The following is a 25,273-nucleotide window of genomic DNA, read 5'->3' as shown; positions in this document are numbered from 1 at the left end:
AATTCTCAAATGTAATCATTACATAATCACATGTTCTTGTTTTAGGAATCTTCCTCAATTATCATGGCATGGTGAAAATGAATGCATGGCATGTTTTCAGATGTGTTATGGGTCGTGTAGCATCCATAATTGAGGTCATGTGCTCAAAATTGCAAAGTTCAAAAATGATGCATGACCTATAATTTCACTTCATGAGGCCAACTTTGAACAAGCATAACTCCTAGCTCAAAATGAATTTGGAGAAGGTTGAACACAATTTGGAAAGCCCTAAACATCTACTTCAAATCATTAGTTTGGAGTTTCTTCAGAATCCTTTGGCAAATTTGTGAAAAATGAGGCCAAAGTTGGAAGAAAACTAGGTTAAAACACTTAGAAAATTTTCTAAGTGTCTATGACCTAAAACTTCAAAATTTCCAAAACTCTTAAATGATTGATCTTTTCAAAAAAGTTCCATTGTAAGATGTTGTTTTATTTTGCAAGATCTACAACTTTCATGTTGGAAGTTTTTTGAGTTGTGTAGGTGAAATTTTGAGTTCCCACAATGCCCTCAAAAACCCTAATTCCCGACTTTTTGCTACTTGAAGATTCTTCTTGAATTTCTTTGGTAAAATGAATTTAATATCCATATATTGATGATATTGATCCTTGAAAGTCATGGTTTGACCAAAAATCTTAAAAGTCAAAGGTGATCCCATACAGTTGACTTTTTCCAAATAAGGTGAGATTTGGACTTTTGTGTAGAATCAAGATCTTCTCCTCAAATGAGTGATGTAAATGGGTTATATTGAGGTGGTAAAAGTTCTTGAATCATGTCTTGAGTTTTGGATCCATGCCTCTGATTAAAAGTCAACTATCTTGGTGAATTAGGTCAAAAACCCTAATTGTCGACCAGATGAAAATGATGACTGTAGACTTTGAATTGAGGTGTAATGTCCAGTGGATCTTGTTATATGAGCTATTTGAAGATGATTGATGTCTTTGAATGATCCCCTGGGGCTTTTTAGGGTTTCCCAAAGGTGATCCCTGATTTTAGTCCTTGATAGGCTCAAAACCCTAGTCTGGTGACCTGAGTACATCTGTATTCAGAGGATTGGGTATCTAATCAATCATAGGTGAGAAAATGAAGCTCTTGAGTCCTATGATTATGTTAGAGACTAATCCCTCTACTGATTGATCCTTTGCCTGAGTTTTCTTGTCTTTGAACATCCTTGATTAAATGCCAGATGAAGAAGTGTCTGCTTTGGGCACTAGTTTTGACCTGATGAAAATCCTGAAGATATGTCATCTCAGGGGGGTCAAAAATTAGGGTATGACATATGCCCCTATTTAAGTTTCTTTTATCTAGAGGGAGAGAGATTGATATCTCGATCTCTCCTGCGTGAAAGAGACTTAAATATCAAAGAATGCCCGAATTTTGGGCGCTCCTGAGATGTTGTAATTGTCAAAATCCTTGCATGACTTGATCCCGTTGTCGCACTTGGTGGGGGATGAGGAGACAAACTCCTGTAGAAATACTTGATGTGGACTCTGGTAAATGGATGGCAATGTAGGATGCGCAATCCATCTTCTTAACTAAGTGTTGACACTTAGAAAAAGGTAAACAACCTCTCCCTTGTTTCGGATGTCCATATCTCGAAACTGGTCTTAGTCGTGTTTGGAAAATATCTCAAATAAAGAGAAAAATCTCCAAAGATTCGTTTCCTCATCAAACTTCTCATCAGCACTTGGAGATGAGATGCCATTTGATGGTAGTAGAGAAACTTCAAAGGTTTGTTTCCTCATCAAACTTCTCATCAGCACTTGGAGATGAGACGCCATTTGATGGTAGTAGAGAAACTTCAAAGGTTTGTTTCCTCATCAAACTTCTCATCAGCACTTGGAGATGAGACGCCATTTGATGGTAGTAGAGAAACTTCAAAGGTTTGTTTCCTCATCAAACTTCTCATCAGCACTTGGAGATGAGACGCCATTTGATGGTAGTAGAGAAACTTCACCATCTTCCCTTTTGACTTGACGTCTTTGAAAGAATGTCATATGGCCTCATGATCTTTTGAGGGGCTAATGACTTTGCTTGAAAGCGGACGAACTGTTTTCGGGGTGAAAACCAACATTCACCGACTTATGCCAGGGAATCAACAAACTGTTTTCCTAAGAGGAAAAACTGCCATTTGTCGACTCATGCCGGGGAATCAACAAACTGTTTTTCTTAAGAGGAAAACTGCCATTTGTCGACTCTGAGGGGAATTAACAAACTGTTTTCCTAGGAGGAAAACTGCCATTTATCAACTCTGAAGGGGATGAGACATCCCAGAAACAGACAAACTGTTTGAAGAAACTGCCATTCGTTGATTTCTTGAGTATTTAACAGACAAACTGTCTTTCCTTGGGGGAAAGACTGCCATTTGCCAATTGCTAGGGGAACAAACTGTCTTCTACTGGGAGAGACTGCCATTTGTTGATCCTGTCGTGAAAGAGAGTGAGCAAACTGTCTTCTGCTGAAAGAGACTGCCATTTGCTGACTTTGTTGAGGAATCCTTAAGCAAAACGAACCGTCTTCATGAAGAAGGCTGCCATTCGTTATTTTTGTCCGAAAAAGTGAGTGAACTGTCTTCTGCTGAAAGAGACTGCCATTCACTGACTTCGCTGGGGATCATTCTTCGATCTGTTGGGGAGATTCCCAATTATTTTCTTTGGCGAAGAGTGGCATCTCTTGACCCTGCTGGGGAAATACCAAACTGTTTTCCAGGAGGAAAAACTAACACTTGTCAATTATGTCAGGGAATCCACACTACTTGGAGAAGAGAACCGCTCATCGACCCTGTAGGGAATTCCAAAATGCGAAATAGACTATGTTATTTGAAGAAGATTGTCGAGTGTCGCTCTGCAGGAGATTCTCAATTGGGGAATTCCAAAAGTGAACAAACTATCTCTTTGAGGGAGACTACCATTTGTTGACTTGCTTGGGGAATTTGGGTGTATGAACCTCCTTTATGAAGAAGAAAAACCCCTTCACATCTTTGCAGGGGAATCTTGAGTATATGCTTTAATGACTCGGGCATTCACATGATCAAAGCCTGACTTGACTATGCAGTTATAATGTATGCATAAATATTATGACAAATATAAAATGTAAAGTGAAAGTGAATAGAATTGTCGCGGATGTAAAATCCTATGATACGACTTGAATCTTGTTGATCAGAAGATGTCTTCTTCTTGTAGTTCGAACTCTGTCGGGAATACCTGGTTATCAGTTGTCCGCTGTCCGAAGTGAGTAAAATGAATTGAAGTGAAGATCCGTCATCGGGAGATGTTCGCAAAGCGACCTCATGGGGAAATCTTGGTTCCCGGAGTCTCAACCGTTCTCGGAGCAACTGTTTGCATTCTTCCTATTGTTTGTAAACCTTAGAAAGAAAATTTCACCTCTATTTTTTATGCAAGTAAATTCATTTTATTTTATGAAAACATTTGTTTCAAAAAAATGACTGTTTAAACTTAAAATGCATTTCAAGAAACTGAATAAGACTCGATTTGCAAAGAAAGCACAAGGCTCAAATTATTATATATGGAATGGTAATCAGCCAAATGCTTGACTCCATGGAGTATTTACAAAGTTGGAAATTGGTAATTTTTCGGGAAAAGGGCTACGATGAAACATGACGACCGTTATTTTTCCCTTCCACTCCGAGTTGCGCTGTATTCGTGCTTCGTAGAAGATGACCTAATGCTGATGAATACTCCGCTATGGATTTTTGAATGATCAAGTTTGTCCTGAACACAGTTACTTGCCATATATCCCTAACTTTTGCGTAAACTACCCCTTTCGGGTTTTAAGTCTACCGGGATTGATTATTTATTTTTTTATGTCTCTAACTTTTGCCTGAATCGCCCTTTCGGGTTTTCGATTCATCGAGACGCTCCTTTTTGCCTAAGTCGCTCTTTGCGAGTTTTCAACTTAGCGAGCTATTCTTTTGATTATTTAGGCGAAGTATTTCTTGACTGCGTCGACGTTCACAGGACGGGTGAATTCTTCTCCATCCATAGTCGTGAGTATTAAGGCTCCTCCTGAGAAAGCTCTCTTGACCACGTAGGGGCCGTCATAATTGGGATTCCATTTCCCTCTTGAATCTGTGAGAAAAGATTGAATCTTTTTTAGTACAAGGTCGCCTTCTTTGATTGTGCGAGGTCGAACCTTTTTGTCGAAAGCTTTCTTCATTCTTTGTTGATATAGCTGACCGTGGCATAAAGCTGTCATGCGCTTTTCTTCGATTAAGTTCAATTCATCGAATCTGCTTTGACACCACTCGGCTTATGTTAATTTTGCTTCCATCAAGACTCTCATCGATGGAATCTCAACCTCTATAGGTAGGACTGCCTCCATGCCATATACAAGGGAGAAAGGAGTTGCTCCAGTCGAAGTACGCACTGATGTACGATAACCATGAAGAGCATACGGGAGCATTTCATGCCAATCTTTGTAAGTGATGACCATCTTCTGAACGATTTTCTTGATGTTTTTGTTAGCTGCTTCTACAGCTCCATTCATCTTTGGTCTGTAAGGAGATGAGTTGTGATGCTCAATCTTGAATTCTTCACAAAGCTCCTTCATCATTTTGTTATTCAAATTTGACCCATTGTCAGTGATTATCTTGCTAGGAATGCCGTAGCGAGAGATGATGTGATTCTTGATAAACCTGACGACAACTTGTCTTGTAACGTTTGCATATGAAGCTGCTTCAACCCATTTGGTAAAATAGTCTATAGCTACCAAGATGAAGAGATGTCCGTTGGACGCTTTTGGCTCGATCATTCCAATCATGTTGATTCCCCACATGGAGAAAGGCCAAGGAGAAGAGAGTATGTTGAGAAGAGATGGTGGCACATGAATTCTATCGGCGTAGATCTGACATTTATGACACCTCTTTGCGTACTGGTAGCAATCTGACTCCATCGTCAACCAATAATATCCTGCTCTCAGTATTTTCCTTGTCATGGTATGTCCGTTGGTGTGAGTACCAAAGGAACCTTCATGTATTTCTCTCATGAGTACTTCTGCTTCTTTTCTGTCAACGCATCTGAGCAGAACCATGTCGAAGTTTCTCTTGTACAGAACATCTTCATTCAGGAAGAATCTACAAGCTAACCTTCTCAAAGTCTTTCTATCTTTCTTTGACGCCCCAAGAGGGTACTCTTGCTTTTGAAGAAAGTTCTTGATGTCGTGATACCACGGTTTGTCGTCGATGATTGCTTCTACTGTGAAAACATGAGCGGGCCTATCCAGGCGCATAACATCAATCCGAGGAATGTCATTCCAATGATTTATCCTAATCATGGAAGAGAGTGTGGCTAATGCATCAGCCAAGTTGTTTTCTTCACGAGGAATGTGATGAAAATCTACCCTGTCGAAGAATGGTAACAATCTTCTCGCGTAGTCTTTGTAAGGAATTAGCCCTGGTTGGCGTGTTTCCCATTCTCCTTTGATTTGATTGATGACCAAAGCAGAATCCCCGTATACATCCAAGTGTTTAATTCTTAGATCCACGGCTTCTTCGAGACCCATGATGCAAGCTTCATATTCGGCCTCATTGTTTGTGCACTTGAAAGTTAATCTGGCAGTAAAGGGAATATGGGTACCCTGAAGTGTAACAATGATTGCCCCAATTCCTCGTCCATAAGCATTGACAGCTCCATTAAAGATTAAGCCCCATTGGGATCCTATCTCAGGTCCTTCGTCTGGTAGTGGCTCGTCGTAATCTTTCATCTTGAGGTACATGACGTCCTCATCCGGAAAGTCGAAACTGGTTGATTCATGACCATTAAGTGGGTGGTGAGCCAGGTGCTCAGCTAGAATGCTTCCTTTCACGGCTTTCTGTGCGTGATACTCAATGTCATATTCTGATAACAACATCTGCCAACGGGCAATTCTCCCAGTTAAGGAAGGCTTCTCAAAGATGTACTTGATTGGATCCATATGAGAGATCAAACAAGTAGTATGTCGAATCATGTACTGGCGGAGACGCTTGGCAGCCCAGGCCAAAGCACAACACGTCTTCTCGAGCATGGAGTAGCGGGATTCACAGTCAGTGAATTTCTTGCTTAGGTAGTAAATGGCATGCTCTTTTCTTCTCGTCTCGTCTTGCTGTCCAAGGACACAACCCATGGAATCTTCTAAGACGGTTAAGTACATTATCAAAGGTCTTCCTTCCACTAGAGGAGACAAGATGGGTGGTTCGAGCAGATATTCCTTAATGCTGTCGAACGCTTTCTGACAATCGTCTGTCCAGACGCAACTTTGATTTTTCCGTAGAAGTTTGAAAATAGGAGCGCAAGTTGTAGTCATGAGATATATGAATCTTGAGATGTAATTCAGACGTCCAAGAAATCCTCTAACTTGTTTCTCGATTCTGGGTGAAGGCATTTCTTGAATTGCCTTGACTTTGTCTGGATCTACTTCTATTCCTCGTTTGCTGACGATGAAACCAAGGAGTTTTCCTGAGTAGACACCAAAGGTACACTTGTTGGGGGTTCAGGCGAAGCTGAAACTTCCGTAAGCGTTGAAATAACTTTGTCAGATTTTTTATGTGATCTTCTTCATTTTCTGATTTGGCAATCATGTCGTCCACATAGACTCCCACTTCTTTATGCATCATGTCGTGGAAAAGCGTAGTCATGGCCCTTTGATAAGTTGCCCCTGCGTTCTTTAGTCCAAAAGGCATAACTCGGTAGCAGAACGTGCCCCAGGGGGTGATGAAAGCTGTTTTCTCCATGTCTTCAGGTGCCATTTTGATTTGGTTGTATCCTGAAAATCCGTCCATGAATGAGAAAACTTTGGATTTTGCTGTACTGTCTACCAACATATCAATATGTGGTAAAGGAAAATCATCCTTAGGGCTAGCTTTGTTCAAATCTCTGTAGTCGACGCACATGCGGACTTTTCCGTCTTTCTTAGGAACGGGAACAATGTTAGCTAACCACTGAGGGTATTCTGAAGTGACGAGGAAACCTGCGTTGATCTGCTTTTGAACTTCCTCTTTGATTTTCATGGCCATCTCCAGATGAGTTCTTCTCAATTTTTGCTTGACCGGAGGGCATTCTATTTTTAATGGCAAGTGATGCTCCACTATACTGGTATCCAACCCTGGCATATCTTGATAAGACCAAGCGAAGACATCTGAGAATTCTCTGAGCAGTTGTATCAAACTCTCTCTGATCTCTGAACTGAGCGAAGCTCCAATCTTAACCTCTCTTCTGTTTCCATCGGAACCAAGGTTAATGATCTCTAGAGGCTCATTGTATGGCTGAATGACCTCTTCCTTTTGTTGAAGTAATCGTGAAATTTCCTTTGATATTTCTTCGTCTTCTTCTTCCTCTGCCTCGAATACAGGAAACTCAAAGCTTGGAGATGTCATACGGTCGCACGTTTCAACGGGGTATTTTATGAGTAATCTGCATATGTGTGATAAGTTTTATTTAGACAACGAGGGAAGACTCGGTGTATGCAATTAATAGAATTTTTTGATGTTTTTTTTTTAGGGTGTTTTTTTTTTTAGGATTACCAATTTCCGAAAAAATGAAAAGGGAAAACTAAACGAAGGAACAAAATGACATTTTTATTTATCGACAGTCATTTCTTGAAACAAAGACCCTATAAAACAAAACTCTATTGCTTTGGGCGAAGCAAAAAGGGACATTTTTCTAAGAAATAGTAAAATGCAAAGCCCTATGAAACATCTCTTCACCCTGGGCTATGGTGAGAGGATAAAATAACGGTGAAAGTTCCTACTTAGGAGTGCGAACAACAGTTGAAACTTCAACAGCTGTCCAATAGTGGCGAACCCCATTGTGCACTAAGTAATCTGGAACCTTAGGCTTAAGCTGGCCTGTGGTAGGTCTTGATTTACCAACCACTGTCTTTGCAACACTCAGACGATCTTCTTCTACTTCAGCAGACTGAGCGGTGTGAGCATACCCATTTCCAAGTGGAGTATGTCGAACTTTCTTTTGAGGAAACTTCCAATCTTCTGAATGGAGAGACTCGTTGTCGGAGACACTTTCGAGATCACCCTCTTCTGTATTTTGGTCTTGTTCTTCTCCCAAGATGGCATTGACTAAATATGTGAACTCTAGATCCGTAGCCTCGGAAGGTGACTTGGGGATATAATCCTCAATGATGATTTCACCAGTCGATGATGATGAATAGCAAGGGTTATACATCTCTTTTGGCTGAGAGAGGTATTCAAAATCACTGTTCCATCCAGTTGGAACAATATCTTCAAGAGAGATTCTTGAACTTTCAGGAGCGGAGTATTTCACCATGTAGTCGAATTTTCCGCTTGGTTCTCCTAATGTATCCCAAGTTTCTTCGGGGATAGGAGGAACTTCTTCTGATGAACCATGACTTCTGGTGGTGAAGCTGTTTGTAACTTCGTCATTGCTTGGTTGAGTCTTACTTTCAGATCCTTTAGTCAGATAACAGCAAGGTGATTCAGACTCTGATAGGGAGATGTATCCTGCTTCGAGAAGGTAGGACATACATTCCACTTCAAAATTCTCATCGGTGTTTCCCGTACCGATGGTATTGACTGTTTGTTGAACAGGTTGAAGAAAACCTCCACTGCGGAAAGTTTCTTGAATTGGAAGAACTACCTCAATTCCTGGAATAGTCTTTGATGATGTTGGAAAGAATCCAACTCCTGTTCTGTTCTTGTTGTTGGTAGGAATATTAATGTGCCCCCAACCTCTGGTAGTGCCATCCTTTACAACTTGGATTGCATCTCTGTAGGAAGAAATGGACGCTGCTTTCTCCTTTCCTTTGTCCACGGAAAGTGCTTGGAATTTAGTTCCAACAACTTCTTTTGGTTCTATGTCGGAGAATGATGACAGGTTGCTGACGATCAGAGCTCGTTCTCCACATACGGTTATCAATTTGTCATTTCTTATGAACTTCAGTTTCTGATGAAGTGTTGAAGTAATTGCCCCAGCCTCATGAATCCATGGGCGACCTAGCAAGCAACTGTATTGTGCTGGAATATCCATAACTTGGAAAGTGATTTTGAACGTCTGAGGTCCAATAGTTATGGGAAGATCCACTTCTCCAAAAACTGACTTCCTTGATCCATCAAATGCTTTGACGATGACATGACTCTTTCTTAGAGGGTAATCTTCGAAAGATAATCTTGACAATGTTGATTTTGGCATGACAATGAGAGAGGATCCGTTGTCTATTAGGACTCCTGTGAGTGTATCACCCATGCAGCCAACTGAGATGTGAAGTGGAAGATTATGGTCTTCTCCTTCTTCAGGAAGATCTTCGTCACAGAAACTTAGGTTAGTTCCGGCGGAGATGTTGGCAACGATGTTGTTGAATTGGCTTATTGTGACACTTGGTTCTACAAAAGCTTGTTCCAAAACTTTCTGTAGAGCTTCCCTATGAGCTTCAGAACTCAATAGTAGGGAAAGGACAGAAATCCTAGATGGAGTATGTAGTAATTGATCTACAATGTTGTATTCACTCCTCTGGATTAACTTCAAGATCTCATCATTTTCTTTCGCTTGAACAGCATTGGTCGGATGATTGTCTTGCCTATGTGGTACCTCCTCCGAAGGTTTCTCCACATTTTTTGTTGTTCTGTTGAAGACTCGTCCACTTCTGGTGACTCGACTAACATCAGCAATGTTGACAACAGACGGTAATGGTATTTCCTTACCATTTTCAATGAATGTAGCATTGTACTGGTATGGTATAGCCTTGCTGGACTCATACGGTACAGGACCTGGTAAGTAGATGACTAGCGGAGCAACTGCTGTCTTCCTGCTATCATACTTAACTTGCATTGGTTCAACTTGATTAATTTGAGGAGATACGGTAAAGACTTCGTCATCTTCTCTGTTGGCAAGAACAGTAATGGTATTGTCATCCATCAGCTTTTGAATGTCGTTGCGAACACGCAAACATCCTCGTGAATTTCTTCGACAAATTCTGCATCTACTGTAAGGATGGAAATCCGTTCCAAAGTAGGCAAGTCCATTTAAAGTTTTATGGAACCTGACTACCGATCCTTCGAGATCTTCAACTTTGTAGATTTTGTATTCTCCTGGACATCCTTGAACCATGTTGTCGCGGGCGAAAAACCGTTTTGTTCCTCTTTTTTGGGATGAGACACCTGATGCCTTCTTTGGGCTCGAGTGCTCATAAAAATGATTTTTCTTTGTTTCGACCAAACTTTTTATTATTTCCAAAGGAGGAAAAGGAAAAAAGCTGCAATAACCTAAAAGTGGGGGGAGATCTTGGGTAAGAGGGTTGGTTATACGAAGGGAAGGTATTAGCACCCAACGTATCTGTAGTACTCTACAGGGTTCTTTATTGTTTTTTATTCTATGCTATGGTGAAGGTTCTGTTGTGAAATAGGTGGGACCTAAGGTGTTTGTTTGATTATGCTCGCAAAGATCATCGCGATCCTCTGCATACATATCCCTTAGAGGGAATCAGAGCATCTGTAGCTCGGGGTCTACGGGTGCTAAGGTTTGAATGGTTTTTTTGTTTTGTTTTGCTCGCCAAGGATCGACCTTGTGCCTACGTATTCTCAAAGGGATGTTGAGAAAGTCAGAGCAATCGTAGTTCCCACTTATGCTAGTGGAAGCAAAAGGAAAATAGACAAATGTCGTCTAAATGCTAGATGTATCTAATCTATATCATCACATACATCTGTTTGATTTTGTTTGTAAATCTTTTCATTATAAGCCCGGGGCCATGCCACTTAGGGTGCTTAGAATGATAAAGATGTTTTTGTTGTTTAACCAGCCTTGTGGCAAAAGTTTCAATGAAGTCAGCCTTGTGACAAAAACTTTGATTAATCAGCCAGCCTTGTGGCAAAAGTTTCAATGAAGTCAGCCTTGTGACAAAAACTTTGATTAATCATCCAGTACGGTGGTAAAACAGTTTGATTGATTAGCCAGCCTTGTGGCAGAAAAGTTTGATTGATTGGCCAGCCTTGTGGCAAAAAAGTTTGATTTTGATTGATTGATTGTTTGTGATGATATATAAGAGATACTCTTAGCATAGAGATGAAAAATGTCTAATCTCCTAGGGTATTTGATTTGGATATTGGGGATGCTTATAAGAAGCCCGTGGGTCCTTGTACGAAGCCCAAGAGGAGGCTATCTGAGGGTCCTTGCATTGTAAGCCCAAGAGGAGGCTATGGGAGGGACAATCCAGGGTCCTTGCATTGTAAGCCCAAGAGGAGGCTATGGGAGGGTCACTCGTTTGTACAAAGCCCAAGGGGAGGCATGGTATAGTTGGTTTGAGCTCTTAGAGCGATTTCACCGGGAAACCATACTCTATGTCCTAACCTAAACTAGTGGAGATTCTTTGCACGAAGCCCAATAGGAGGCTATGGGGAACCTAGTGTTGTACTAAGTTGAATAAGCATATATAACACAATCACACATATGAACAAGTACAAACAAATATGCACAAGTACATGAACAAGTATGAACAGTTATATGAACAGTTATATATATATGACAAAGTGTGTGTATATAATGGAGTTTATGAAGGAAATATACCTGTAAGCATGATCCATTTGCATACACGGGGGCTCGGGACTCATATTCGGGGAGAAGTCCACTTGAATTTATTCAACAGCTATGTAAACAGGTATTTACAAAAGGGCTTGGGACTTATACCTACATGGAGGCCCATGGTATATTTTTGGGAAGATTTAAAGAAACCTTCATTTTTGGTTTGTTATTCAGGGTTAAAAATCAAACTGATCGAGGTATGTACAAAAAAGTGTATGTACAAAAAAAGTGTATGTACAAAAAAGGCGTACAATGAAATACCTAATTTCATGTACTGGAACGGGTATGTACAAAAGGGCTTGGGACTTATACCTACATGGAGGCCCATGGTATATTGAAAAGTTTGAAGTTTCTTTGGAGTTTTGTTGCTTTGAAAATGATTTGAAAACTGTTTGAAAATTGTTTATTTTGAAGAAGTTTCATTGTTTTGAAGAATGTTTTGAAAACTGTACAAAAAGAAAAGAAATGGGACTTACACTCTCTAATATTCGAGAGGCCCCACTTCGTTTTGAAAATCAATTGATCAATTAAAAAGATTTAATCGAAAGTTTCCTTTGAGAATCAAAAAGAAATGGTTTATCGTTTTTGAAAAGAATCGCGATCGCTTGTTTTAAAACGATTTGAATTTGACAAAAGTCAACTTAATTAAGTTAAAACAAGTTTTAATGCCTAATTAAGACCTAAATGATTAGGGTTTGATCACAAAAATATTTACAAGTGATTAGGTTAAAAAATTTAAATGAAAAAACAATATTTAAAGTATTAAAAATACTTAAAAATAAGTCATTTTAAACCTAAATAAAAACATATTAAATAAATATTTTTTGATGATTTTTTTTGATATTGTCAAAATAGGTATATTAAATAAGAAGTGTGTAAAAAATGAAGAAAAAATAATGAATTTTGATTGGTTAAATTAATTGATGAAGTTTGTTAAAAAATGAAAGAAAACAAGTGGCAAAAAAATTGGTTTTGTCTCCACTAGGGTTTGAACCCACGCCCTCTCTCTCACAACTCAAAACACTTGCCAACTGAGCTGCGCGCGCAGCTTGTAATATACACGCTTCTATTGAATTATATTTTAAACTTAGCATTTGAAATTTCCAAACCAAAACTGGCGCCAAGAACACACCTTCAACTGATTTTCAAAAATCTTCAAAACTGTGTTGTTTTGATTAATCAAAGGGTCTATCTCACTCGGTTTTTCACGAGGAACATGATGATGACCTTTAATTTCACTTATTTTCACTCTAAGGGGGTCAATTTTCGCATGAACATGAAGAACCCTAAAACTGAATTTGATCGTGAAATCGTGTATGTGCAAGTTATGATGCAATTGATTGAGGGTTAATGATCCTCATGTGTGCAGAAATGAGATGGTATGTTCATATTTCATTTATGATGCGTGGAGAGTAGAGTTTGAAGTTCAAGTGCACTTACCTCAAAAACGGCCAAACTGAGAATTGGATTTTGATCTGGAGGTGTTACAGATGCTTTGTATCAATCTGAATAGCTTCTATGATGATTATGGAAGGTGTCTGGATGTCTGGAACAAGTTGAATTCGTCTGAGCATAGTCATGGGACCCGATCTGCAGTTGCTTGGAGTGAGGATCGAATCTGATGATGGAGGTGTTTCAGGTCATGGATGATGATTGGTATAGCTCATATATGATATATGGAATGTGTTTGAAGCATTAGTTTGGACAGAAATGAGCTTGTGTGGATTTTGGCATGATAAGGCTCATTTGATGTTCATATGGAGGTTGAAAAGTGAATCTGAGTTTTGGGGTGATTTGGGGTGTGTGAGTGGTTCAAACACATCCCATATGATGTTTATGAGTTGTTAGAACCATCACTTTGGCCATAACTTCAATGATTTGGAGGTTGAGTTTTCTACCTCTTTGAAAACTATGAAACTTGTAATTCAAGAAAGAAGAGAGAAAACCTATAATTGTGAGGTTTTGGTGTGAATTGAAGAGTGATTTGCACCTCTATTTATAGGCCAAAGTTTCTGAATACAAAGCTCTTGCAAGTTGATCAAGAATGATGATTTGGCTTAAGAGATAAAATGGAATCTTTCACATTAAATGCAAATGGTTAAAAGTGACTTAACCATGGTTATTTCTCAAGCTTCTTATCCTCTTCCATTCTGATCTCAAATCAGAAAATATCTACCAATTATTGCTTCTATGCATCATTACTTGGATCATTTGGCAAATTGGTTCATAACTTAGTAAAAATGGCATGTAATTTCAAGTGAAAAGTTCACTAATGTCAAAATTCAAAACCATGGCTACACTCCATATTTTTTCATGCTCTTGGACATTTTGGAAAGCTCATATTACACACTTCAAAACCCTAGTTGAAAGTTTCTTCAAGATCCTTAAGGAAGTGAGTGAAAAAGATCCATGAACTTTGAAGAAAATGAAGTTTTAAGTGAAATTTTCATAAGATACCAACTTTGAAGCTCCATATCTCTTAAATGGTTGATCTTATGAAAAAAAATTATATGTGACAAAGTTGTTCATTGGATCAAAATCTACAACTTTCATGTTGGAAGTTTTTTTCAGTTTGTAGGTGAAATTTTGAGTTATTCCCTTTCAAAGTTTGGAAAAAACCATTGAAAAACACTTAGAAATTTTTCTAAGTATGAAAGTCAAACTTTTGACTTTTTGATTCTTGATTGATTTTCTTGATTTTTCTTGATCAAATGACTTCTCATATCATATATTGATGATTTAAAACTTCAAAAGTCATGGTTGACCAAAATTCCCCAAAAGTCAATGGTGATCTTGTACAGTTGACTTTTTCAGACGAATCGCGTTTCTGGAGTTTTTAATGAAACAGGCTATCCTCATCAAATGAATGGTATGAATGGATCACATTGAAGCATTAGAGGATATTGAGCCATGGATTGAGTTGTGACACCATGTCTTGATTAAAAAGTCAGTTATTCAGTGAATTAGGTCAAAAACCCTAATTGTCGACCAGATGAAATTGATGACTGTGAATCTTGAATTGAGATGTAATCTCCATTGGATATTGTCATAGGGATTATTTGAGGATGATTGAAACCTTTGATTGACTTCCTGGGGGTTTTTAGGGTTTCCCAAATGTGATCCCTGATTTTAGTCCCTGATAGTTCAAAACCCTGATCTGAGGATTTGTCTGATCAATCTTTGTGTAGGAGATGTTATGAGCCAATGGATTAGGTCAAAATGATGCACTTGAGGTCTTGATATCATGTCCCAAGTCACTAGGTCAAATTCTGAGCAGAAGTCAGGAGTATGTTGTCTTCAGGCAAAACCCTAGTCTGGTCGATTCAAAGCTGTTGAGCTTGTTGACATGAATCTCTGAGGACCAAATATTGATTGTAGATGAATATGATTCTTTGAGATGAAGGGAGAACAAAACCCTAATTGATTGTTACTTGTACTGATGAGTGATTTCCTGATCAAATCCTGCTGAGTCACAAGTAGCAAACACAAGCTATGCAATTTGTTAGAGATGCAAATGATGCATATGCAATAATATGAGGTGGTATCTTAGGTCAAAAATTGGGGTATGACACATGTTGATGTCATGTTCAGTCCTGACTCGGATATGTTGAATCCATCCTAAGTCCATTTGTTCTTGTAATGCAGCTTGAACTACGGCACATCCTTGATTATTCTTTGGACAAATATCACATGTGAAGTAGTTGTGAGGTGGTACATGGCCGTACCCAGCTTGTTTAGCGTGCATCTTGACAAGATTTTCCCCTATCTGACGAATGTCGTAGATTTGAATGACGTTAGGGTGTTGATCTATCAGATTTACTGAAGCTTCTTTATGCTGCGGCAAAGGATTTGCTTGGACGTTTGGATTAGTATCTTTGAAGGATAGCATTCCGCTCTTCACTAATCGTTGGACGTCAATCTTGAAAGAGAAACAGTTCTCAATATTGTGACCTGGTGCCCCCTGATGATAGGGACAAGATTGGTCAGCCTTATACCATGGTGAGGAACTGTTTGTAGGATTTGGAGGACTCCTTGTCTGAATGAGTCCTTTTGCCAGTAATGTTGGAAACAATTCCGCATACGGCATTGGTACTGGGTCAAAGGCAGGATACCTTGGAGCCCGATTGTTGTAATTTGGAGGTCGAACCTGCTGCTGAGGTTGCTGCGACCTTTGTTGAATTTGTTGTTGCGGGACCTGAGGTTGATAAGCTGGCGCTGAGTTAACAACCAGAGTTATTGCTGCAACTTGAGGTTGAAATTTCTTCTTGATTTTGTGCAAGACATTGCTAACATCTTGATCCTTTTTCTTCTGGAAAGAACTTCCATACTTCCTTGGACCAATAGAAGATTCTGGTTCTTTGTTCAAGCGTCCTTCCCGAACCGCTTCTTCTAAACGTACACCCATGTTTACCATCTCGGTAAAGTCACTTGGTGCACTTGCAACCATTTGTCCGTAATAAAATGGACTCAAAGTTTTGAGATAGATTTTTGTCATTTCTTTCTCTTCAAGTGGTGGACAAATTTGAGCAGCAACTTCACGCCATCTCTGAGCGTATTCCTTGAAGCTTTCTCTATCCTTTTGAGTCATGGCCCGGAGTTGATCTTTGTCGGGAGCCATATCCAGATTGTACTTATACTGTTTGACGAAGGCCTCTCCGAGGTCTTGAAAAGTACGAATCTCTGAACTGTCCAAGTTCATGTACCATTTGAGTGCAGCACCAGTCAGGCTGTCTTGAAAATAATGAATGAGTAGTTGTTGATTATCAGTCTGAGTTGACATTCTTCGAGCGTACATCACGAGATGACTTTGTGGGCATGAATTCCCTTTGTACTTCTCGAAATCTGGTACTTTGAATTTGTGAGGAATCTTAACATTTGGAACCAGACAGAGGTCTGCAGCATTCTTTCCAAATAGATCTTGTCCTCGGAGAGTCTTGAGTTCCTTCTGCATTTGCAGAAACTGTTCCTGGAACTCGTCCAATCTTTCATACACGCCAGCGTCTTCACTGGGAGCGTGATGATATACTTGTCCGCCCTGTGGAGGAAAAGTATGCATAATAGGCTGTGGAGAAGCCATGACAGCAGATCTTGGAATCTCAGCATTCTGTTGTGTGAAACCCATTGCCGTTGCTCTTGGAACTTCAATTTCCAGAGGTTTGTAACCCTCCGGTGGTTGTATCTCCATTGTAGCTCTTGGAACTTCAGAAACTGGGGGTATGTACCCTTCTGGAATAAAGTTATACGGCATGCCCCAAGGTCGGTTAGGTGGCATGGTATACTGAGGAATAGGAGTAGAAACAATCTCGGAAACCACAGTCCTTTGCGGTTCTTCTGGCGTTGGTCGATTCTGTGCAACTACCAGGGCTTCTACCATACTATTGAGCCTTTCAATAGCACCTTTGAGAGTAGTAATCTCTTCTCTGAGTTCTCCATTCTCTTGCTCAAAGTCATCCATTCTTTTCTTGCGACTTGAACGAGTGTTGTATGGATGAGACAGCTTGAAAGTCTTGGTTCACCTCCTTCTCCTCCTCTCTTTCTGGAGAAAGGAAAGTGACTATTAGATCCACGACAATTCTCGTGTCAGTGCGTACGACTAAAGCGATGTATGATATGAAATTAAGTTATTATTTTTCAAGGAAACACCATAATTACGTTATGAAACATCAAACTTTTATTAATTAAGCGAAAACGCCGTTTTTACACACTTTGAAAAAGGGAAATACAGAGAAACTGAGAGAAAGGACTCTAAAACTTTGACGAAGAGCCGACTTCACGTTCTAACATCTTCTTCTGTTTCTTGAGCTGGGCGTTCTCTGACGTGAGCTGATCGATGATCCAGAAAGCAGGAGGGATATGATGAGAAAGTGACGTTTGTGACACTTGTCGATCGAGTACTTCAAGTAACTCATCCTTCCTTCTTAGGATGTTTTGAATCTCAACATTTTCCGTGTTGACGATTCGATACTTGTTCCTCCAAGCATTCCTTTCTTGGCATACCTTGTTTAATGCCGCTTGTAGTTTTTCAACATCGGTGGAGAAAAGGTAAATTGGTTCCCTTAGGGGAATGGGTTCTTGATGCTGATATGGCATCCTGAGCTTGAATGCTTTGACGCATACCCATTGAAGGTAAGGATCCAGGGAGATGCAAAGATGTTTTCCTAACAATCTTCTCCCTTTGCTGTGAACAAGACGCCAGGCTTGGACAATTTCCTTCTTCAGCATGTTGCCATGATCGTCGATGTTCTTGAAGAACAGACCCTCCAATTGGATGTTACTTGGTATATTTTTCATGGGATAGCCGTATTGACGACGGGCTAAAGCTGGATTGTAACTGATTCCTCCCTTAGTTCCAATAAGGGGTATGTTGGGAAAACTTCCGCCACTGAAGATAATCTTGGTTTCGTCGTTGTCAGGACTACACCACTCAATGTCCGTATGAGTGAGGGACATGATTTTCTGTGACCAGTAAAGGCCATCCCTCATATTCCAAAAAGTGCTAGACTTTGGTAGGTGCGAAACGAACCATTCGTATAACAACGGTATGCAGCATGTGATTAATCCTCCTCGCTGCAGGTTTCTTGAATGCACAGAGTGATAAGCATCCGCAAGCAAAGTTGGAACTGGATTTCCAATTAAGAAGATCTTAATTGCGTTGATGTCGACGAAATCGTTAATGTTAGGGAACAAAAACAATCCGTAGATAAGCAATGCCAAGATTTCCTCAAAAGCGCTCATATCTTGGATGCTGACGAAGTACCGAGCTTGATCAAACAGGAATTTGGAAGGCAAACCTTGAATTCCTCCTCTACTCACCATATGAGTTCTGATGTCGACTACGTTCAAAGGAGTAGTTGCAGCAATGATAATGTCGTCAGGATTCTTTTCCAAACCGGAGTACGGATCTTGCGCGTACACGGGTATTCCAATCAGACGAGAGTACTCCTCCAACGTAGGCATGAGCTGATAATCTGGAAAGGTGAAGCAGTGATACGTTGGATTGTAAAACTGTACCAAGGTGGGAAGGATCCCATCCACAATGTTGGTATTGAGCAAAGGCAGAAGTTTTCCATACTTCTCCTTGAAAGCCTGGGGGTTGACCACCAGTTTTCCGAGCTTTCCCAGTTCCTCGACCTGGGGAATCTTGAAGGTGTATTTCCTAGCTCTCTTTCTCCCATAATCCATGGTATAGATCCTTAAGTCCTTTCTCCGTTTCTCTCTTTCTCTCTGAAGTTCAAAACGTTCGTTATTTAGTTTCCTTGAAAAACGACTCGAAAAAGACTCTTTTTTTTTTGTTTTTAGTTGTTATTAATGAATGATGCATGAATGCATGAATGCACACACAAGAGTTTTAAACAAATATGGCGCTGAAGGGTATAGTGGTCATGAAGTCAAAACGCAAACCTCGCCCCAATGGTAAACTAAGGATAAGGATTTTTGTACCTGTAGAACGGGTTCTAGGGGTCTCAGAGTTTTTGCTCAACCTTAAAGATACGTTGACTGGTATCTATAAGAGAGTTTTCTCTGAGTGTAGTATCTGCGTGACAATTACTTTCGTAATCACCGCTCTACGTCCTAAAAAAGGCTTTAAGTGGGGTTAATGTGTTTCTAGGTCCTCCTGGTACAAATCAGTCTCGGAATCCAGTGGCGCAGTTAATCACAACCAGCCAGGCAAATCCCAAGAGTAGAATTGTGAACCAAGATTAGAGGGTCTTCACCGGGAAGACATCCTCCATCCTATCTTATGTTGCACTCAAATCCGGGTATAGGATTTCTCACCACAAGGGGGAATCAAGCCCTTTCCCGATACAGAATAAACAAAATAAACAAATATAAATGCAGCAAACACATGATATGACACAGAGATTAGGCAGGACCTCTCTTGTTTGAGGGGGAATTTGGCATCCCTAATTCCTCATTGGGGCTGGACCAGCAACAGGTCAACCATTGGTTTGGATGAAAAACCAAGGTTTTTAACACTTATATCCCCAGCAGAGTCGCCATTTTTACTGTGGTGTCGTTTTTTTTACCTCCCCGTTTCACTTGGGAGGACGGCACGCTAGACCCTTCACGCGAAATTTGGAAGGAGAATGCGCCCGTGGTGGGATGAATTTTATTTCAGTTCTTCCTACGATATCACACGAACTTTCTTATTTGTCCTACGAGTAGGAAAGGGGAAAAAAGATCTCAACTAAACCCTAGGAGTTTGCTAAGTGTGGGGATTTCACCTAGACTAGAAATTCTGGAGTCCGGGGGGTCGGTTATACATAGGGAAGTGTTTAAACACCCTACATATCTGTAGTACTCTACAGGAACCTTCTATGTGTCATTGTGATTGTGTTTACTGCTAATGATTGGGAAAGTTTCTCCTTTGTGTTAGGAGAAGGAATTGAATTGAATAAAAGAAAGACAGACAGACAGACTGACTATTTTTGGTATTTTATTAGCTCGCTGAGGTTCCTTGTGAACCTCATGCCTACATATCCCTAATGGAAGTCAGAGCTTAATGTAGTTCGGGGAACTAATTGATTATTAATTGTTTTTGGGTGCCTTGCTTGAAGCTCAAGGTTGAAGCTTGAATTAAATCTCTGTTTACAGTAAAGAGACATGAAGTCATCTTTATAGAGAGGTGTTTCTACTATTCCACCACAAACATTTTGAAAGAGTGACAGAATAACTGGATTCATTTCATTAAGAGAGTGACCTTACTTGTGTGTTTGCAAGTATGCTAGTATCTCTTGAATGAAAGAAAGATGCTCGTCGAAATTAGGGAAAGTGTACAAGTCTGGGGATGTGCCAGAGCATGTCTTTCAGAGTCCTAAATGGGAGACTTTGATTGAAATTGAAATGTGTAATGTTTGTTTGTTTGAATGTGGTGAGATAGAAGAAAGATCTCTCTATAGAGATAAGCTAGGTCTATCTACTGTATAAAAGATTTGATTTTTTAGCTGGCTTGTATGAGGCCCAAGCTTGAGGCTTTTTGATTGATTGATTGTTTATTGACTCTGGGAGAAAACTCCACTGGGATTAATTTACAAGGGATTTTTATGTTCTGTACAAAGCCCAGAATTGAGGCTGACTCTACTTGGGGAGTGTTTATTTGGATGGATTTTATTTGGGTGTTCTGTACAAAGCCCAGAATTGAGGCTGACTCTAGCTAGGGAAAACATTATTTTCTGCCTTGTACAAAGCCCAAGGTTGTGGCGGACTCTTAAATAAACTGAGTATGGGTGACTCTATGGGAAAAGATCCTAGATGTTAGGAATCTTTGACACATGAAATATGGTTTATCTGCCTTGTACAAAGCCCAAGGTTGTGGCTACTGAACAATGAAGGACTCACTAGGGGAGACTCTATTATCTGCCTTGTACAATGCCCAAGGTTGAGGCTGACTATTTTTGTTGGATTTTTGACTCTATTGAAGGATTTATTTATTAAAAGACTGATTTTTGGAAGCTAACCCTTTCTAGGGATTTTGACTCAGCTGGTAGAATTGTCTGTTAAAAGACTGATTTTTGTCATGTTTTTGGAGGCTGACCCTTTCCAGGGGTTTTGACTCTTTTGGGGAAATTATATCCTAAGAGAAATGAATCTTTGGTTTTTGAAGAAGTGATTTTGGAGGCTAACCCTTTCCAGGGGTTTTTGTTAAGATGAAAGAATGTTTGGAGGCTAACCCTTTCCAGGGATTTTTGTTAAAATGAAAGAATGTGTGGAGGCTAACCCTTTCCAAGGATTTTTGTTAAGATGAAAGAATGTTTGGAGGCTAACCCTTTCCAGGGGTTTTGTTAAAAATGATGGCAGAAAGATTATCTAATGAGACTTCTTTTTTAAAGCCCAAGATGAAGGCTGACACTAACTGAGGATAAGCAAACATGGATCCTAGACTCTGCTAAGGAAGATTGATGAGGATAAGGGTGACAGAGACTGTCCATGTCTCTCATTCCAAAAGGTGTACTCAATGTAAAATTGAGACAAACTTAGCTTGTTTAAAGTTTGGTTTAAATTGGAAGAAACTCACCAGGGTATGTTAAAAGGTGACTAAAGACCTGTTCCTATGTTTATAAGAAACCTGATGGGTCCTTGTATACAAGCTCAAGAGGAAGCTGGAAATGCTTTTAAGAAGCCTGTGGGTCCTTGTACAAAGCCCAAGAGGAGGCTAATCGAGGGTCATCGAGGGTCCTTGTTATAGCACAAGAGAAAGCTATGTAGTTTTGAACGTATTTTGGCTCTAAGCAAATGGGTAAGAGGTTTCACCGGGAATAATTCCTCTTTGGGTGGATGTGTCTTATTTTGGGTTCTAAGGTTTTTGCCAAGATGTTTCACCGGGAATAATTCATCTTGGGGGTTTGAACTACAGATCTCTAATTAGGAAAGAGCCTTCACCGGGAAGACATTCTCAATCCTAGGTCATATTCCTATAATATATATATAGTTTAACTGTCCTAGGGTTTACACTCAAACGTAGTTCTAAACTAATATAGATATGCACAGTTCTATATTTGACAGTAATTTAAATAAAGACTGTAAATTGAAAGCTTGTAAAGCCTAACCTGGATGGAGTGGAGGCCTTTGAAGAAGTATGTACAGAGCCTTACCAGTAATTGATGGATAACAGTTGAATATATATGATAAACAGTTAATGGTTTTTTGAAAACAGAAGAAGTGAAGATGGACAAAGGTCACATAGGTATCTGAAGAGTTTCACCGGGAATAATGCCCTTCAAATACCAGAAGAATGTTTTGAAAACAGAAAGGAGATTTTGAAAATACAGTTTTGAAAACAAGCTAAGAAGAGAAGAAGGTGTTGGGACTTACACTCTATTAGAGGCCCACTTGAAAATGATTTACTGTTTATGAGAAACAGTTGAAAATGATTAAAATGATATAAGGTTTTGTTGTTTGAAAACCCTAATCATCTGTTTAATCAGAGATTGAAAACAGTTTTTGCAAATTGACAAAAGTCAACTTAATTAAGGCAAAGATGAAATCTATACCTAATTAAGACCTAAATAAATAGGGTTTTATCATAAAATTATTCACAAAGTAATTAGGTTAAAATAAAATGAAAATATATATTTTAAAGTGTTTAAGAAAACATTTAAAACATACTATTTTAAACCTAATTAAAATACATGAAATAAATAATATTTTTATGATTTTTTTGGTTATTCATAAAATAGGTATATTAAATAACAAGTGTGTGAAAAATGAAGTGAAAATGAATTAATTTGATAGGTGAATTAATTGTGTGAAGTTTGTGAGAAAAATGAAAGAAAATGGGTGTTAAAAAATAGTTTGGCCCTTGGAGGATTTGAACCCACGCCCTCTAGGTCACACACTCAAAACAAACACCACTGAGCCAACGCGCGTGTGGTGATAGCAAACTGGCTTCAAGGCAATTCATATATTGCTCAAGTGTATAGGAGCAAAAAGAAAATAAAATCAAAAGGTCTGAGGCGAGGGGGATTCGAACCCCAGACCTTGGGCATGAGGAGACTAAGAGCGCATGTGAGGCCACTAGGGCAAACGATGAATTCGTTTGTAAAACACAAACCATTCAAAATAAAATAAACTTGGCCCTCAGATTTGAAATTTGCGCGCCACCACCATTGTCATCTTCTTCCTCAAGCTCCAACAATTTGAATTTCTGAACTCTCTCAATTCTCAACCATTTGCAACGATATAAAGACCAAACTTGCTCTAAATTCCCTCACGATTCTAGATATGTAACTATTATGAATTTATATTAACTATATCTACTGAATTATCTAAAATACGTGAAGAACCCTAAAATTTGGAATTCAAATTAAATGACTATACTGAAGCATAAATGACTGATGATAGAGGGTTTTTAATCCTCTTATGATGCTGAATAGAATGGTGTTGAGTTTTAGCCAGAAAGATACACGAAACAAAGAGGTGGAGTTGAGAAACTTACCTCTGAAAATGAAGGTCGTGAGGATGTTAGAGAGCACCTGGGCTTGTATGAATGATCCCAAAAGCTTCCTTGTGACTCAGTGATGCTAACTGGATGTTTATTGTAACTTCAATTCTCCTGAATTGCTCTATGGACCTCCCTCGATTTGAGCTTCAAGTGAACATGGAGAGTGATGATTCTTGAGTTACAGACGAGCTGCAGCCATCTGGATAGCTCCACTACCTTCTATGGAACGTGCCTGGATGCTTAGCTTTGTTGGAAACCTTCTGAATTGCTCTATAGACCTCCAACTGCAACAGCTTCAAAGTGAGAGCAACAATGGCGTTCCTCCACTTACAGAAGTGATCCAGGTGCTTGGATCACCTCAAATGAACCTCTTTGAGATGTTAGAATGCTTACTTTCCAAAGATAAGCTCTGGTTTGAAGAAAACGATTCTTCTTGCCAAAGAACTTTGAAAAACAATAAGCATGAGAAGAGAAAGAGAAAGCAAGGAATATGGTTGCTTTGGTGTGTTTTTCTACTGAGGTATGCTCTCCTATTTATAGGCAAATGATTCAGTACTGATTGAGAGAGTGAGCTTGCTTAGTGAAGTGAATTTGGTTTCTTAGCCATGAAGAAATTTCAAAGAATATCCAAGTGTGATCATTGCATTTTCGAGCCAGCTCCCTATCCATTGATTCTATCTGATCTTAGGGAACATTTCAGATACAAAGTGAGCTCTAATTGGTTGGTGAGAAGATTCCTTGGGTGATTCATCAATTTGCCATAAATTCTCAAATGTAATCATTACATAATCACATGTTCTTGTTTTAGGAATCTTCCTCAATTATCATGGCATGGTGAAAATGAATGCATGGCATGTTTTCAGATGTGTTATGGGTCGTGTAGCATCCATAATTGAGGTCATGTGCTCAAAATTGCAAAGTTCAAAAATGATGCATGACCTATAATTTCACTTCATGAGGCCAACTTTGAACAAGCATAACTCCTAGCTCAAAATGAATTTGGAGAAGGTTGAACACAATTTGGAAAGCCCTAAACATCTACTTCAAATCATTAGTTTGGAGTTTCTTCAGAATCCTTTGGCAAATTTGTGAAAAATGAGGCCAAAGTTGGAAGAAAACTAGGTTAAAACACTTAGAAAATTTTCTAAGTGTTTATGACCTAAAACTTCAAAATTTCCAAAACTCTTAAATGATTGATCTTTTCAAAAAAGTTCCATTGTAAGATGTTGTTTTATTTTGCAAGATCTACAACTTTCATGTTGGAAGTTTTTTGAGTTGTGTAGGTGAAATTTTGAGTTCCCACAATGCCCTCAAAAACCCTAATTCCCGACTTTTTGCTCCTTGAAGATTCTTCTTGAATTTCTTTGGTCAAATGAATTTAATATCCATATATTGATGATATTGATCCTTGAAAGTCATGGTTTGACCAAAAATCTTAAAAGTCAAAGGTGATCCCATACAGTTGACTTTTTCCAAATAAGGTGAGATTTGGACTTTTGTGTAGAATCAAGATCTTCTCCTCAAATGAGTGATGTAAATGGGTTATATTGAGGTGGTAAAAGTTCTTGAATCATGTCTTGAGTTTTGGATCCATGCCTCTGATTAAAAGTCAACTATCTTGGTGAATTAGGTCAAAAACCCTAATTGTCGACCAGATGAAAATGATGACTGTAGACTTTGAATTGAGGTGTAATGTCCAGTGGATCTTGTTATATGAGCTATTCGAAGATGATTGATGTCTTTGAATGATCCCCT

Source organism: Vicia villosa, linkage group LG2, assembly GCF_029867415.1.
Source record: "Vicia villosa cultivar HV-30 ecotype Madison, WI linkage group LG2, Vvil1.0, whole genome shotgun sequence".
Lineage (NCBI taxonomy): Eukaryota > Viridiplantae > Streptophyta > Magnoliopsida > Fabales > Fabaceae > Vicia > Vicia villosa.
Note: the sequence above shows the minus strand (reverse complement) of the source record.